This window comes from Festucalex cinctus, chromosome 7, assembly GCF_051991245.1.
Source record: "Festucalex cinctus isolate MCC-2025b chromosome 7, RoL_Fcin_1.0, whole genome shotgun sequence".
NCBI classification, from domain to species: Eukaryota; Metazoa; Chordata; class Actinopteri; order Syngnathiformes; family Syngnathidae; genus Festucalex; species Festucalex cinctus.
The window spans coordinates 19,598,171-19,610,760 of NC_135417.1; the positions used below are offsets into that span (position 1 = coordinate 19,598,171).

General features: G+C 37.3%; 1 long non-coding RNA gene across 2 annotated transcripts; it reads left to right on the forward strand.

The window, feature by feature from the left end:
* The first annotated feature begins 1,515 nt into the window (after positions 1-1,515).
* Positions 1,516-9,993, forward strand: LOC144022945 (uncharacterized). 2 transcript variants are annotated; one of them, XR_013284443.1, is made up of 3 exons: positions 1,516-2,115; positions 4,735-4,849; positions 8,304-9,993. It is a non-coding gene; the product is annotated as an uncharacterized LOC144022945 (long non-coding RNA). The 2 variants fall into 2 exon arrangements; XR_013284442.1 differs by lacking the exons at positions 1,516-2,115; positions 4,735-4,849 and adding an exon at positions 5,597-6,227.
* Positions 9,994-12,590: the final 2,597 nt, after the last annotated feature.

The window sequence follows — 12,590 nt, forward strand, 5'->3', positions numbered from 1 at the left end:
CTAACTGTACTTGCATCTTGAAAATACGAATCTCGCTCCTTCCTCTGGCGTTTTTATGGACATGCGAGTCACAATGCGCTGAACACGATGATGTCACTCCCTTGACGTTATTGTGATTTTTGAACACTGTACTCCCACGATGCATTTCAATATGTTCAATACCAGAGTTCCCTTTTCTTAAACATTGCATTATGTTTAGTGACTTTAGTGAGTAGCCTACAATATTGTAAGGAATCAGGTGTCATCCTGTATTTTATTATTCATGAATCAGTTCGTTTTCAATTAAATGTGTGTGCAAGAGAGGCACTGTTGCTGAGAGGTGTGTGCTGTTGATTTAAGTCTTGTCAAGTCGTTGTCGTTTTTGCACCCCGCAGTTCATTAGGAAGATCTGCAGGAGCCTGAGAACAAACCTAATCATTTGAATCAGGTGTGTTGGAGAAGGGAAACATCTGGACTACGCAGGGTAGTGGCCCGCGAGGATTAGAGTTTGGCACCTATGATGAATGAATAATTACAGACTGTAAAAATGTCAGAGTCCAAATTTTTTTAAGTTGTCAGAAAGTGAGATGAAAGGTAGAAGATAAACAAGTTTTTATTAAATACCATAAATGTCCAAAAAGGAAGAGGAAAAGCAGAAAAATACCATGAAATGTCCATGAAATTGCAAAAAAAAAAAAAAATGTCAGAGAATTGAATAAAAAAAAAGAAAAGAAAAAAGTTACCATGAAATGTCTAAAAATAAGAAATCCTAAAAATTACCATTAAAATGTCCACAAAATTGCCAAAAATGTGAGAAAATTGACAGCAAAAAAAGCAGGGGAAAAAAAGTTCAAAAATAGCCACAGAATGTCCAAAAAATGGAGAGAGGTAGAAAATTATCATATGTCCATAAAAATTGCCAAAAAAAAAAAAAGGCTAAAAATGTCTGACAAATGAGGCATGGAAACTTATACACACACATTTATTTTTTATTTTTTTTTTATTTTTTTTAATCCAAAAAGGGAAGACGAAAGGTATAAGACCCTCAAAATATTGTATGCTGCATATTTTTTCTGTTGCGGTGCACCTCTAATTAGCTCTAGGGCCCTCAGTACATTTAGACTAACACTTAACACACTGTTTCCTTTATCGCAATATTCAAATGTTTTGCGACTCCAAGCAGACTTTTGGTTATATATTTGGCCTGGAATTGCTCTTTTGGCAGGAAAGATTGTTGATCCCCATTAAAACATAGTGAGTCACAGTCAGTGTTGCCGGTAACGCGTTACTTAGTAACGCGTTACTCAAAAAAGTTGCTTTCTAAAGTAACTAATAGTCTAACGCGTTACTTTATTCTACAAAGTAGTCTGATTAACGTTACTGTCCAGAGAATCAATGCGTTACTCCACATTTTCATGAAGAAGGCAAACTATCTCACTGTTGTAACAGTCACAAACAACTACTGCTAACTACGAAGATGAGGCAGAAGTCATTGATCACCACACTGAATTCAGCCATGGTCTGGTCATGAATGGTTTGCACATTCAAAACAAAAGTGATGATACTTTTACTACTAGTTTTATTAACCAACAGGCACACAACACAACTAAAAAATTGTGCATTATGGACCATAAAAGTGGTAAAAAAAATAATTTATTTCCATCCTCAACTGGTCCGTGAAGCATTATGGGATGAGGTCGTCTCCGCCCTCTCGCCAGGGGGAGTGACGTCAGACAAGTTACGTTTTCAGTAGGGGTGGAACAAAAAAACGATTCGACCGAACCATCGTTCGTCAAGGGGAGCTAAACGACCGTATCGGTTGCGAGTGAGGCTTTATGGTTTTCATAACAATAGCAAGAGTTCTGCGCCGTGCTCTACTTGTTTTGTTTACATTTCAGTAGCATCACCATTCAAGCTACTTCCGTGTTTCCGTGCTCGCGACACGGCGCGCGCGCGCGCAACGAGTGACAACATACAAATGGAGACAGTTAGCAGAAGCCGGTGCCGTACATCTCGGTATTTCCCATGGCTATCGAGTCCTCTCGGTGCACTTGTCTCGGGCCGGCGTTGGTACTGCGCGCGAGCCAAAAAGAATAACTCCCGTGACGATCCAATGCATGGATTCAAACCACACAGGTATGTCCCACAGCCAACACACCAGCTAAGCTAAAAGCACACTGCAAGTATCTCATTTCTCAGTTTGTGGCTCCCTGTCAATGTCTACAACTAGCATGAGCAGCAGATAGGAGAACTGAGACGTGCCCGCGATTACGACAGCCCAAAAAACAAAATATAAACAGTAGTGATTCTGTGGTCATCATCGTGTCTCAGATTAAAAAAACAAAAAAAGATGTCATACATTAACCAAAAATGAAAGTGATGACAAAAGAAAAAACAATTGTTAAATACAAAAATTGTTGATTAAAAAGGGAAATGAACTTTTGGAAATATTTTTGCATATATTAAGTGGTTAAAATGTGTTTGATAGATTTATTGTTCCATAAGGTGGCTTCATATTTCTTTTGGCTGGACGGTAGGTTTATTTCATGTCTTAAATTTATGTTTCTGAAATACTTCACAATGTGCAAATATTCTGTTTAATTGTGTTGGTGTCTGTCTAAAGGTTAAATATTTATATTTAACATTAAATTATCAACCTTTTGTTTTCCTGATCCTTATTTTGAAGAGAAAAAACAAACAAACCAAAAAACAATTATAACTGTCAATAACTACTAATAAATATTTAAACTGATACATGTGTACACACTGGAATAGCGGAACAAACAAACAATAGAGGAATTTAGGGGATTTTCATTTTCAACCTGGATAGATTTTTATTTTTTGTTTTATAAAAAGTATTTACGTTACAAGAAGTCAAGAGAGACTGCCTATTTTGTTTTTCATAAAAAAAACCTTTATTTTCATGTTAAAAATGCACTTTCAATAAAGTATTTGGAACTCCGTTTCTACTGCATTATTTTTATGTTGAGATGGTGTTATCGGCAGCTGCTGAAAGTAACTAAAAAAGTAACTTTTAATCTAACTTAGTTACTTTTAAAATCAAGTAATCAGTAACGCAATTTAGTTACTTTTAAAACCAAGTAATCAGTAAAGTAACTAAGTTACTTTTTCAAGGTAACTGTGGCAACACTGGTCACAGTGGCAATAGAGACAAATACTGTGACGGTGTAATGAAGTCCTGAGTAGGTTAGTCCAAAATGACCATGTGGCTTACAAGTGGCTACTTGAAATGTTCAGTGGTCATTTGTCTTAAAAACAGTATGAAATCACCAATAAATTCAGTGACAGAAGTGCATAGGTTTAATGTGTTATGAGTTATATTGCTTTTAATGGAAAATCAAGTTTGAAATAAATGGGAGCTGTTCAAAGTGGAACGTGTCCTCTCCACAGTGGCAGCAGTGAGTTCAGAAGACTTGCTTGCCAAGGGTTCTTACCTCAGATCTGTTCATTATCTTTGGCCAGCTGTCAAGTACGCGCTCTCACTCTTGAAGGCCTTGTTGAACCTCTCGAACATCTCACAGATAATTACCAGCACTATCATCTCATCTCCATGAGTGAAGCCATGAAGGAAAAACAAGCTTCGAGGGGAAATTGGCAGAGAAGCACCTGGGGGAATCAATTTGTTAAAAAAAAATAAAATAAAAAATGTTGGCAATAAGAAGCAGAATAGGACTGAATTGTGCAGAAGAAGCTGGCAAGAAACAAGCTCGAATTGACAAAGAAAATAGCAACACAAGATGGCTTGCATGAGACGCATGTGACAAAAGAGACATTTTATTGGTGATTGGTTATTGGCATGTCTCCAATTGACACTAGAGGTAAAGGGCAACTTGATATAATGCATTATCATAACTCTTATGATCAAACATCATCCATTTTTATATAAGGCAAAATAAAATTGAGTTCACTAATGGGATTTTTTGGGCAGGCATGGTCAACCAGCACAGTTTCAAGACACTGCTGCAGTGTCCTTAAGCAAGACATTATACACTGACAGTCTAGTTCAAATTTCATGTACCGTATTTTCCGCATTATAAGGCGCACCTTCAATGAATGACATATTTTAAAACTTTTTCCATATATATGGCGCTATAGTAGAGGCTGGGGTTACGTTATGCATCCATTAGATGGCGCTGCGCTGAAGGGAATGTCAACAAAACAGTCAGATAGGTCAGTCAAACTTTATTAATAGATTACAAACCAGCTTTCTGACAACTCCATTCACTCCAAAAATGAATAAACAGCTGTTTCATTATTTTCTCTGAGGTAAAGTATTAGTATTAGCTAGCAATCCAAGATGGCGGGATCTTCTGCACATGCACGTCACCGATCGTGCAGGGTCACCGATAGCGTCTTGACAGCGAGACCTGTGGCGGCTCAATATTGATCCATATATAAGGCACACTGGATTATAAGGCGCATGGTCAGCTTTTGGAAAAATTGAAGGCTTTTAGGTACGCCTTATAGTCGTGAAAATACGGTACATGTGTATACATGACAAAACCAACAATGATAATGATTTTTTTTTTTTTTTTTTTTTTTACGTAGAATAAAATTCTCTTTTGGCACGACTATCCACAGTGATGGTTGACAAAACACTTCGACTCCACAAAGCTATGGTAGAAAAATTTCTATCCATCTACATTTCTAAGTCAATTTTACATTATCTGTCCCCTTTTAGCTAAGGGGCCTCACTTTTTTTTTCTCACACTCTGGCTCGACTTCCACTCATAGAAGCAAGCAGTCAGCTGCTGGAGCACCTGCCGGCTGCCGCTGAGCGAGGCGTGAGAGAAGGCGGTGCATGAGATTCACTCCGCTGGAACGAAAGCTGGGTTTGGCCAAATATAATGTAAGTAAATGTCCACAATACAGCACTTGGAAAACAAAAGAAGACTCACAAAGATGGAGATGTAAATGCCACACAGGAAAGTCCGAGCCAAACTTGAGAGCTGTGAGGCGGATTTGCTAAGACTTGTTTACTGCAGATATGTATAAAATACAGATGATGAATACAAACAAATCAAAAAGAGGACTTTCTGAAATGGCTGTTTTTAACTTACCATTTTGACATGTTTATGTAAGCACTAGATGGGCTCAATAGCTGTCTTGACTTGTCATCCATTATTGATGTTTAGTAGTTGCTGTAGCAGATGCATTGGAGGTCTTATCTCATTCACTGCCAGCCAATTTAGAGCATTTGACTTTTTCAAGACCCACAGGATATTGTGTTAAATTTTCTATGTATCAAATTTAACAAATAAATGAATAGACTCTTTCCTTACATCAGGAAAAAAAAATTATTCTACCTTTTCTGTTCATTTATAATAAGCAGTAGAACGAAAAGTAAGTTTAACAAAATGCAGCCATTTCTCCCAGTGGACTCACAGGGCCTTATTTTGGTAACCAGGCGCACGTGCGCTCAGCATAAAAACTGGCGGATCTTCATTTTAGTCTATGTGGCAGAATAGATGCCCCTTACCACAAGGGGGCAGAGTGCCCCTAATTAAGCAGGTGCCTATAAATAGGTCAGCGCAGCGGCAATCTGTCTCTCTTCCACTTCCTTTTCCTCCTTTACGGAGTTGACAGACGTGCGCTGACGTGGTCTGTGTGCGGGTGGTGTCGGACCCAAGTGAAGCAACGTGGCATATTTTGGAGCGTGACTGTTCCCTGGTGCGCGGCGCTTCCTGCAGCCATTAAATTGTGGAGCCGCGCTGGGTATCTCCTCCCAACGCCGTGACCTTGCCATTGTGCGCTCCGTGTGGCACTACTCCGGGTCATACTGTTGTCTTGGCTTTTTAACATCTTAAAACTGGATTTTAAACACGTTACCTTCCTGACAACTTCCCCTCCTGTTTGGGCGGCGACCTGGGTCAGCTGAACTGTTAGGACCGACCCAGGCGAAGTGTTGCCGCCGCGGAGCCCTTCCATTCATTTAACATTTTTATCTGTTTGGATTCTTTGTTTTATATTAATAGTTTTTTTGTTTGTTTCTTTTAACAGTATGGGCATTTTATATGTTTAAGATTGTTTTTATTTTTGCTCTGCCAGATGACTTTGGGTGAAGTGGTGTGGGTTGTTTGCTTCTTTTAATTTGTGTTTTTATCGTTGCCAGGTACTGAGGGCACCTTGCGGTGGTGGTCCCGTTTTTTCCCACTTATTTGGTTTGCTGTGTCACGGGTGCTGTGTAGTGTTTGGAGTTCCCCCTTTTTTTTGGTACCGCTGTCGTGGTAAGTCCCCCAGTCCTGTGGTGTTTTTAGCAGTCCCACACCACTTTCTTTTGTTGTCAGGTTGTTGTTTTTTAAGCTTTTAATTTGTTAATAAACTCAGAATATTTGGAGTCACATCTTGTCCTGTGGATGTTTAAACTGCGTGCCTTTTAGTTGTGAAGCTTGTTTTGGACTCCTGGGGTGCAAGTCCCCAGGTGGCGTTGTCCCCCACTAACTAAGCCACTTTGCCACATCTATTTTACTGTTTTGGAGAATTTAGCAGAATGCATCTCACTGGGCCTTCCAGTGAACCTAGGCCATTTTTTTTTTTTTTTTTTTTTTTTTTTTTTTTTTTTTTAAATTACACATCCTCTTGCGCACCTGACAATTTGGTGACAAAAATTAAAGAATTTAGACCATCTAAATGCAGGTCTAAGTTGTGGCGCTGATGGTGAAACACAACAATTTTTGATGGATTTGACCAAGGCACAGAAAGAAAGACATGAGTGGTGGATGTCATTCTAGCATGGGACAAGCCGTCTGAAATAAATTATTTGAACAAATTATTATAATTACCATTATGTCATCAGCCATGAAGAAAAAGTAACTAGAATGAGAATTTTGTTACACTCACTGACACAACTGTATGCTGTATGTATACTGAATTAGCGGCCATCAAAATGTCGCTAGAGACTTTCAGCAGTGCTGTTTCAATAGTGTTGTTTTCGAAACCCTGACTGAAATGTCTTGTAGATGTTGCTAGTCTCCTGGAAACGTATCAGCTGATTTGCAACTAGTTTTTCTAAGATTTTAGACAAAAAAGGGAGTTCCAATATTGGCCGGAAGTTTTTAAGGTCCATCTGGTCCAGGCTAAACTTCCTGAATCTTGCTTCTAAAACAGTGTATTTAAAGGAGTTGGGAACACACCAGATGACAGTGATATATTAATTATTTTCGTGACCAAATGAGTCAAAGCCAGTCACAAAAAGCTTGGAAGGGAGGACATCCAACTGGCTGGCGGTGAGCAAAAATCAATATGAATCACTCTTCAGAGATTGTGAAAAAGCTTTGAAATTTTACACGTATACAGTGATCTGCAAAACATTTCAGATTCTCTCCGTATTACGCGGCACATTGTGTTTGCATTTAGAATCATAAAATATTAAATAATGTGTGCTTATGGCAGACGTAAACTTCTCTGATCATGTAGTCAATTCTTATTGATTATTCAAGACCAGTGAATCTTAAAATGGGAATCCCATCCTACTGTCCATGCTAATTTACAGCTGCTCTCATCTGCTGATTTCGGAATATCTCAACAAATATGCATTTGTGAGCACATTTCATAGAATCACAAGTTTTAATTGGGATTACATATGCCACCTCGGTGTGAATGAAGCACAAAAGACAAAATACAACCAGACAATGGCTGAAGCAAAATATGACCAACTTACACATTCAGTCATGTTTGTTTGTTTTTATGATGTAGCATACACTGTTTGTACTAAACCAATGACAGTAGTGCTGTTGATTACTAAAACTGCTCAATATGGCGATACTATTGCAATACTGTATAATATATTAGCATGAATTTCTTTTTCATTGATGTAATGTACAGATTACCACAGAGCCATTATTAAACATTTTATTTTGTTGCATAACTGAGCAAAATGAGCAATCCCAGAAATATTCAAATGTTGAAGGCAGTGAGCAAACTCTTGGTATTGGAAGAACAAATCATAATTTGGACGCAGTATGTTTTTATTGATATTCTGAATCAGTTAGGGGGTCAGTGTTGAACATTTACCAAATTTTGCCCTATATACACCCTATTGTGGAAGTATATGTAAATATTCAGGTTTTAAATGTAAATCCATCCTCACCGTTGACCCCTTCAGTTATCAGAACGAACTGTACAATCAGTTTGAACGATGTCCAGTGATGAGTCGCTGCTTAATCACATCTGAGCAGAAGGCATAATGTGATAACATCAGTCAGTGCTGGCTTTTTTTTCCTCTAAAAAAACAAATGTATTTGTTTTAAAGAATGAGTTTGAACATTTAAGCGTACTCACCTCAGTTCTTTTCTTTTTTTCAGTGAGCGTGGAACTCTTTCGACAGCTTTGGTGATAAAGAAGCTCAATTGCTGACCTTGAGTGTGTAACAAGATGTTATTCCCAACATTCTTCATCAACGTCAGCGCTTCATTTTGGAGAGAATAATGGCTGTTTTGAAATAGAACGATGACATGGTGTAGCTCTAACATCATATTGATGACTCATAGCAAGTCAATGTGTAAAGAAAGGCCTTGTGTAAGTTTTGTGGCGCAGCAACAACTTTCCTTTCAGGTCCTTTTATCTTGAGACAGATACAATGTCAATACGAGAGACTATGTCAATTATGAACAATTTGAGAACCATTTTTCACAATGAAATGACTGAAGGTTTTATGTTTTATTAACTTCCATCTGTTCATCCTGACTTGACATAGCAGGTATTAAGCTAAGAGGAGGAAGTGATGATGCAATAGGTGGCATAGCTTTTTGTTTTATTTGATAAATATAACGTGTCATATTCACACTTATAATTTCATGAGCTGAATTGGTCACGGTCTTCTTCCTCTTCTTTTTGAATGTCATCGAAATCCTTTCAGGTGTCCCAAAGCAGCCAAGTGTGCGATGCAAATTGAGAGTGGAGCAATTCGAAATTGGAAATCAAGCAGCTGAGAGTTTATCAAAAGGATCCAGAGGAATGTGATTTTTATCATTTTTATGTGGTCTGATGCATTGAAAGCCTCCTTTTTCTGGCTGTGTCATTTATTTTGTTCATGGCTCACTTGCTAGCCCCCACAAATGTTTTAAGGTATCTCTTCTGTTGCATCATCGGAAATTATGAAAATTAACTTTCTTTCCATTATATAAGAAAATGGTTGTTGTTTTTTTGTTTGTTTTTTTTAAGCCCATCATTCTGAGGAGTGGGAAGCTGTTTCCTTCGGAACCCTGAACATCGCAGTGGTATCTTATCTTACATGTTGACAGGGCACGCAATTGCTTTGATGGCCTTTTAATCTGAAGAGTTTCTGGTTTTGATGGAATGAGTTGTCTCTAAAATTAATATCCTTCAAAGGACTGCCACAGATAAATGCTGCTTCTGCCTCTGGATAATCACAGATAAAAATAGGGCAATTGAAAATCTCCTGTGGCTGCAACAATTTGTTATTTTTGAGCTCCTTTATAATATTTTTCAAGTTGTTCTCTCACACAGCTTGTTTTCTCTGTAGTGAACTTTTTATTAGGGATGCACGATAATGCTATTTCCAACCGATACCGATAAACCAATAATTTAGAGGTGCCGATGTCGATAACCGATATGTAAGCCGATAATTGTTTGCAAAATTAATTTGAATACAAATATGTTTTCAAGTGCTACTATAAGTCTAACAAATACATTGAAACATTGTATAAACTTTGCACAATGTTTCATTGTATGTAAAGCACCATGAAGCTGAATTTTATTGATATGAGCCACAAACACAACAAATGGACCAACGTGGCATGTCTATAATTATTGATGGATTTCTTTCGTATCTAGTTTATCTGTATGAAATCAAATGGCTGATAATTATCGGCAGATTTCTCTATTATCTGGTTTATCTGTTTGACGTCAAATTGGTCGATAAGTGCCGATAATTATCGGCCACCGATATTATCGTGCATCACTACTTTTTATTTTTTATCTTTTACCCATAGTTGTCCTGTGAAAAACACTTATGTCCATTATTGTCTTTATTATTATTATTATTATTATTATTATTATTATTACATTTTTGGGATTAAACTGAATGCAGATATCCCCAAAGCATATATAAATAAACAAATAAATAAATAAATAAGCGTTTTTCACAGAACAGCGACAATATATTCCAAGTTAGCTTATTATTATTGAAGAGTGGAACTGCCAATCTGGAGTAATCATTTTTGACTGGCAAATACATTTGAATGTATTTGCAAATAAATAAATGTATTTACAAGTACGTTTGAATGTACTTGTAGGCTAAATGCTAAGAACTTTTCACATATTATTGACATTGGTTATTGACTTGCGTGTGCATTAAGGCTAAATAAATAAATAAATAATAAGTACATACAATCGCAGGGCACTCAAATACAGTAGTTTAATTCAAATATTATTGCCATGTCAGATGAAGTGTTGTAAAATGGAAGGACTGTGATACTTATTTATTTATTTATTTAAATATTTGCTTTTATGCTCCTGTTGCAGACAGACTCGTGATGGGAGAGGCAAGGCAAGCAGCGATGTTGGTGGAGTTCTGCCCGAGTCAGATAAGACATCCCTGTCTTATCCCACTGCTTTCAACTCTGCACCGAGTCTTTCTGACAAAAGGCACAGAGCAAACAGTTAATCATTGGCCTGATGCACAATGCAGCGACCGAGGAAGAAAATCTACAGCATCCCAAGCCATTTCAACTCAAATCCTCTTGCTGTGAGGCAATAGCGGGAAACCGCTGTACCACGGTGCCACTAATTTTCAGTCTTTAATTAACGTAACGTATTGTAGGTCAGCCAGAGGGCACAGTTGGGCAGAGGAGAGCAAAGACAGGATTTAATAGCAGATTGACTTCTCAGGCCTGATTAAACTCAGTCTTGTTTTTACTTCCATTTATAATTGTTTGCAAACCAGAGATCGTTAAGTGACTCATTTATGGGGTGCTTCCGATTAAATGCATTTCTTTTTATTATACCTGATATCAGAGAACAATGAATCAATATTTATTTTTTCCAATTCTTCTCCCCCAATAGTCTGTGTATAATCCATACTTTCATTTCTTGCCAATATCTCTTTTTAAGAAATTACAAAATAAATCAGACGGAGCAGTCAAATATTCAGCCTTTGCAAAAGGTGATTATGCTCCTTTTAGACAATATAAAATAGATATTCCTTTGACTTTTTTTTTTTTGTGTTCACGAGAATGAAAGATTAGTGGGTGCTCATAGAATGATGCAATCTCGTTCTCCACCTTTATAATGTAGAGGCACAATATTAGAATTTGATAGACATTGTAAAATAAATACCTCTGACATCAAAACAGAACATTATTCTTTATGAAGGCAGAATATTTGATACAGCTCTTGTAAAAAAAAAAAATAATTATATTGTGCAAGTAGTCTTCACCATTGCTAAATCTTCACTGAAATAAGTTAATAGAATGAATTATATTCAAACTTTACTTCTCAAACAGACAGTTTTCTAGGATGAGTATTTTTTTGTGCCAGTTTAATGTACATTATTATAGTCCATTACATTTTATACTCCTAGAAATAGTATAGTATTAAAATATTTAACATCTTTTTACTGGTTTTCTGGCACTAAATTATGCACTTTCTTTGATGATGATTGTTTATGTTCGTTTTGAAAGCATTTTACCAGGTGAGGGGTGTGGGGGGAGCACTTAAATTCATGCTCATGTAGAGATAGCCAATAACGGTCTCTACACATCAAGTTTGTTGCTTACCACACTCACAAAAAAGCAATTATCTTCCAAGAACAGCCAATAAATAGGCGCCATCATGTATGCATGAAAATTGTCCTTCCATGCTGATACTTCATGCTCCCCAAGCATGCATGGAAAGAGGACTTTCTACCTGCATGGCAATATAATTCTTCTCAATTATACGACTGGGTTTCTGCAGGCTTATGTTTTGATTAAAAACAATCAAGATGCTGTCCCTCACTCCCAGTGGTTTCCTCTTGGCATGAGGAGAAAGGTGGCTGATTAAGTGTCTGGTTATATTACGGGATTCCAAAACTAAAACCTTAGATTTAACATCATAAATACAGTTATGCATTATGGTGAGCTACGTATACTCCAGAGGCTGAATATGTCAAAAAAATAAATAAATTATAAAAAAAAAATCAAAATCTTGTGTGTTGTAATGATTGCTTTTGCATGTTTTGTTTTGTTTGTTTTTTTTTCAATTATAGATTGTAGAGAAGTTATAGATGGCAAGACATATTGACTTCAATTCGGGCTCATGGTGAAAATGGTTGGCTAGAAAACGGCTTTGATTATAAGCCACCAATCAATCTCTGAAAGGCTTTTCTCTGTAAATGTGAGCTGCCCATTAAAGTTAGGTCTGGGCAGATATCTCCCTCGCGCTAGATGGCATGTCGATAGCCGGAGCTCAACAGTGACAGACTGTGCCATTTTGAAGTCAATAATTCTTTACAACAGCCTGGAAGCTCTGCAGACAACTGTGCTACGGTTCTTCCTTAATGAGACTGTGTGTGCTGGAGTGGATGGGGTTGGACTGGTGTTTAGTTGAGCTTCTAGTAGTGTTTTATTAGAGGAGTCGGACGTATACAC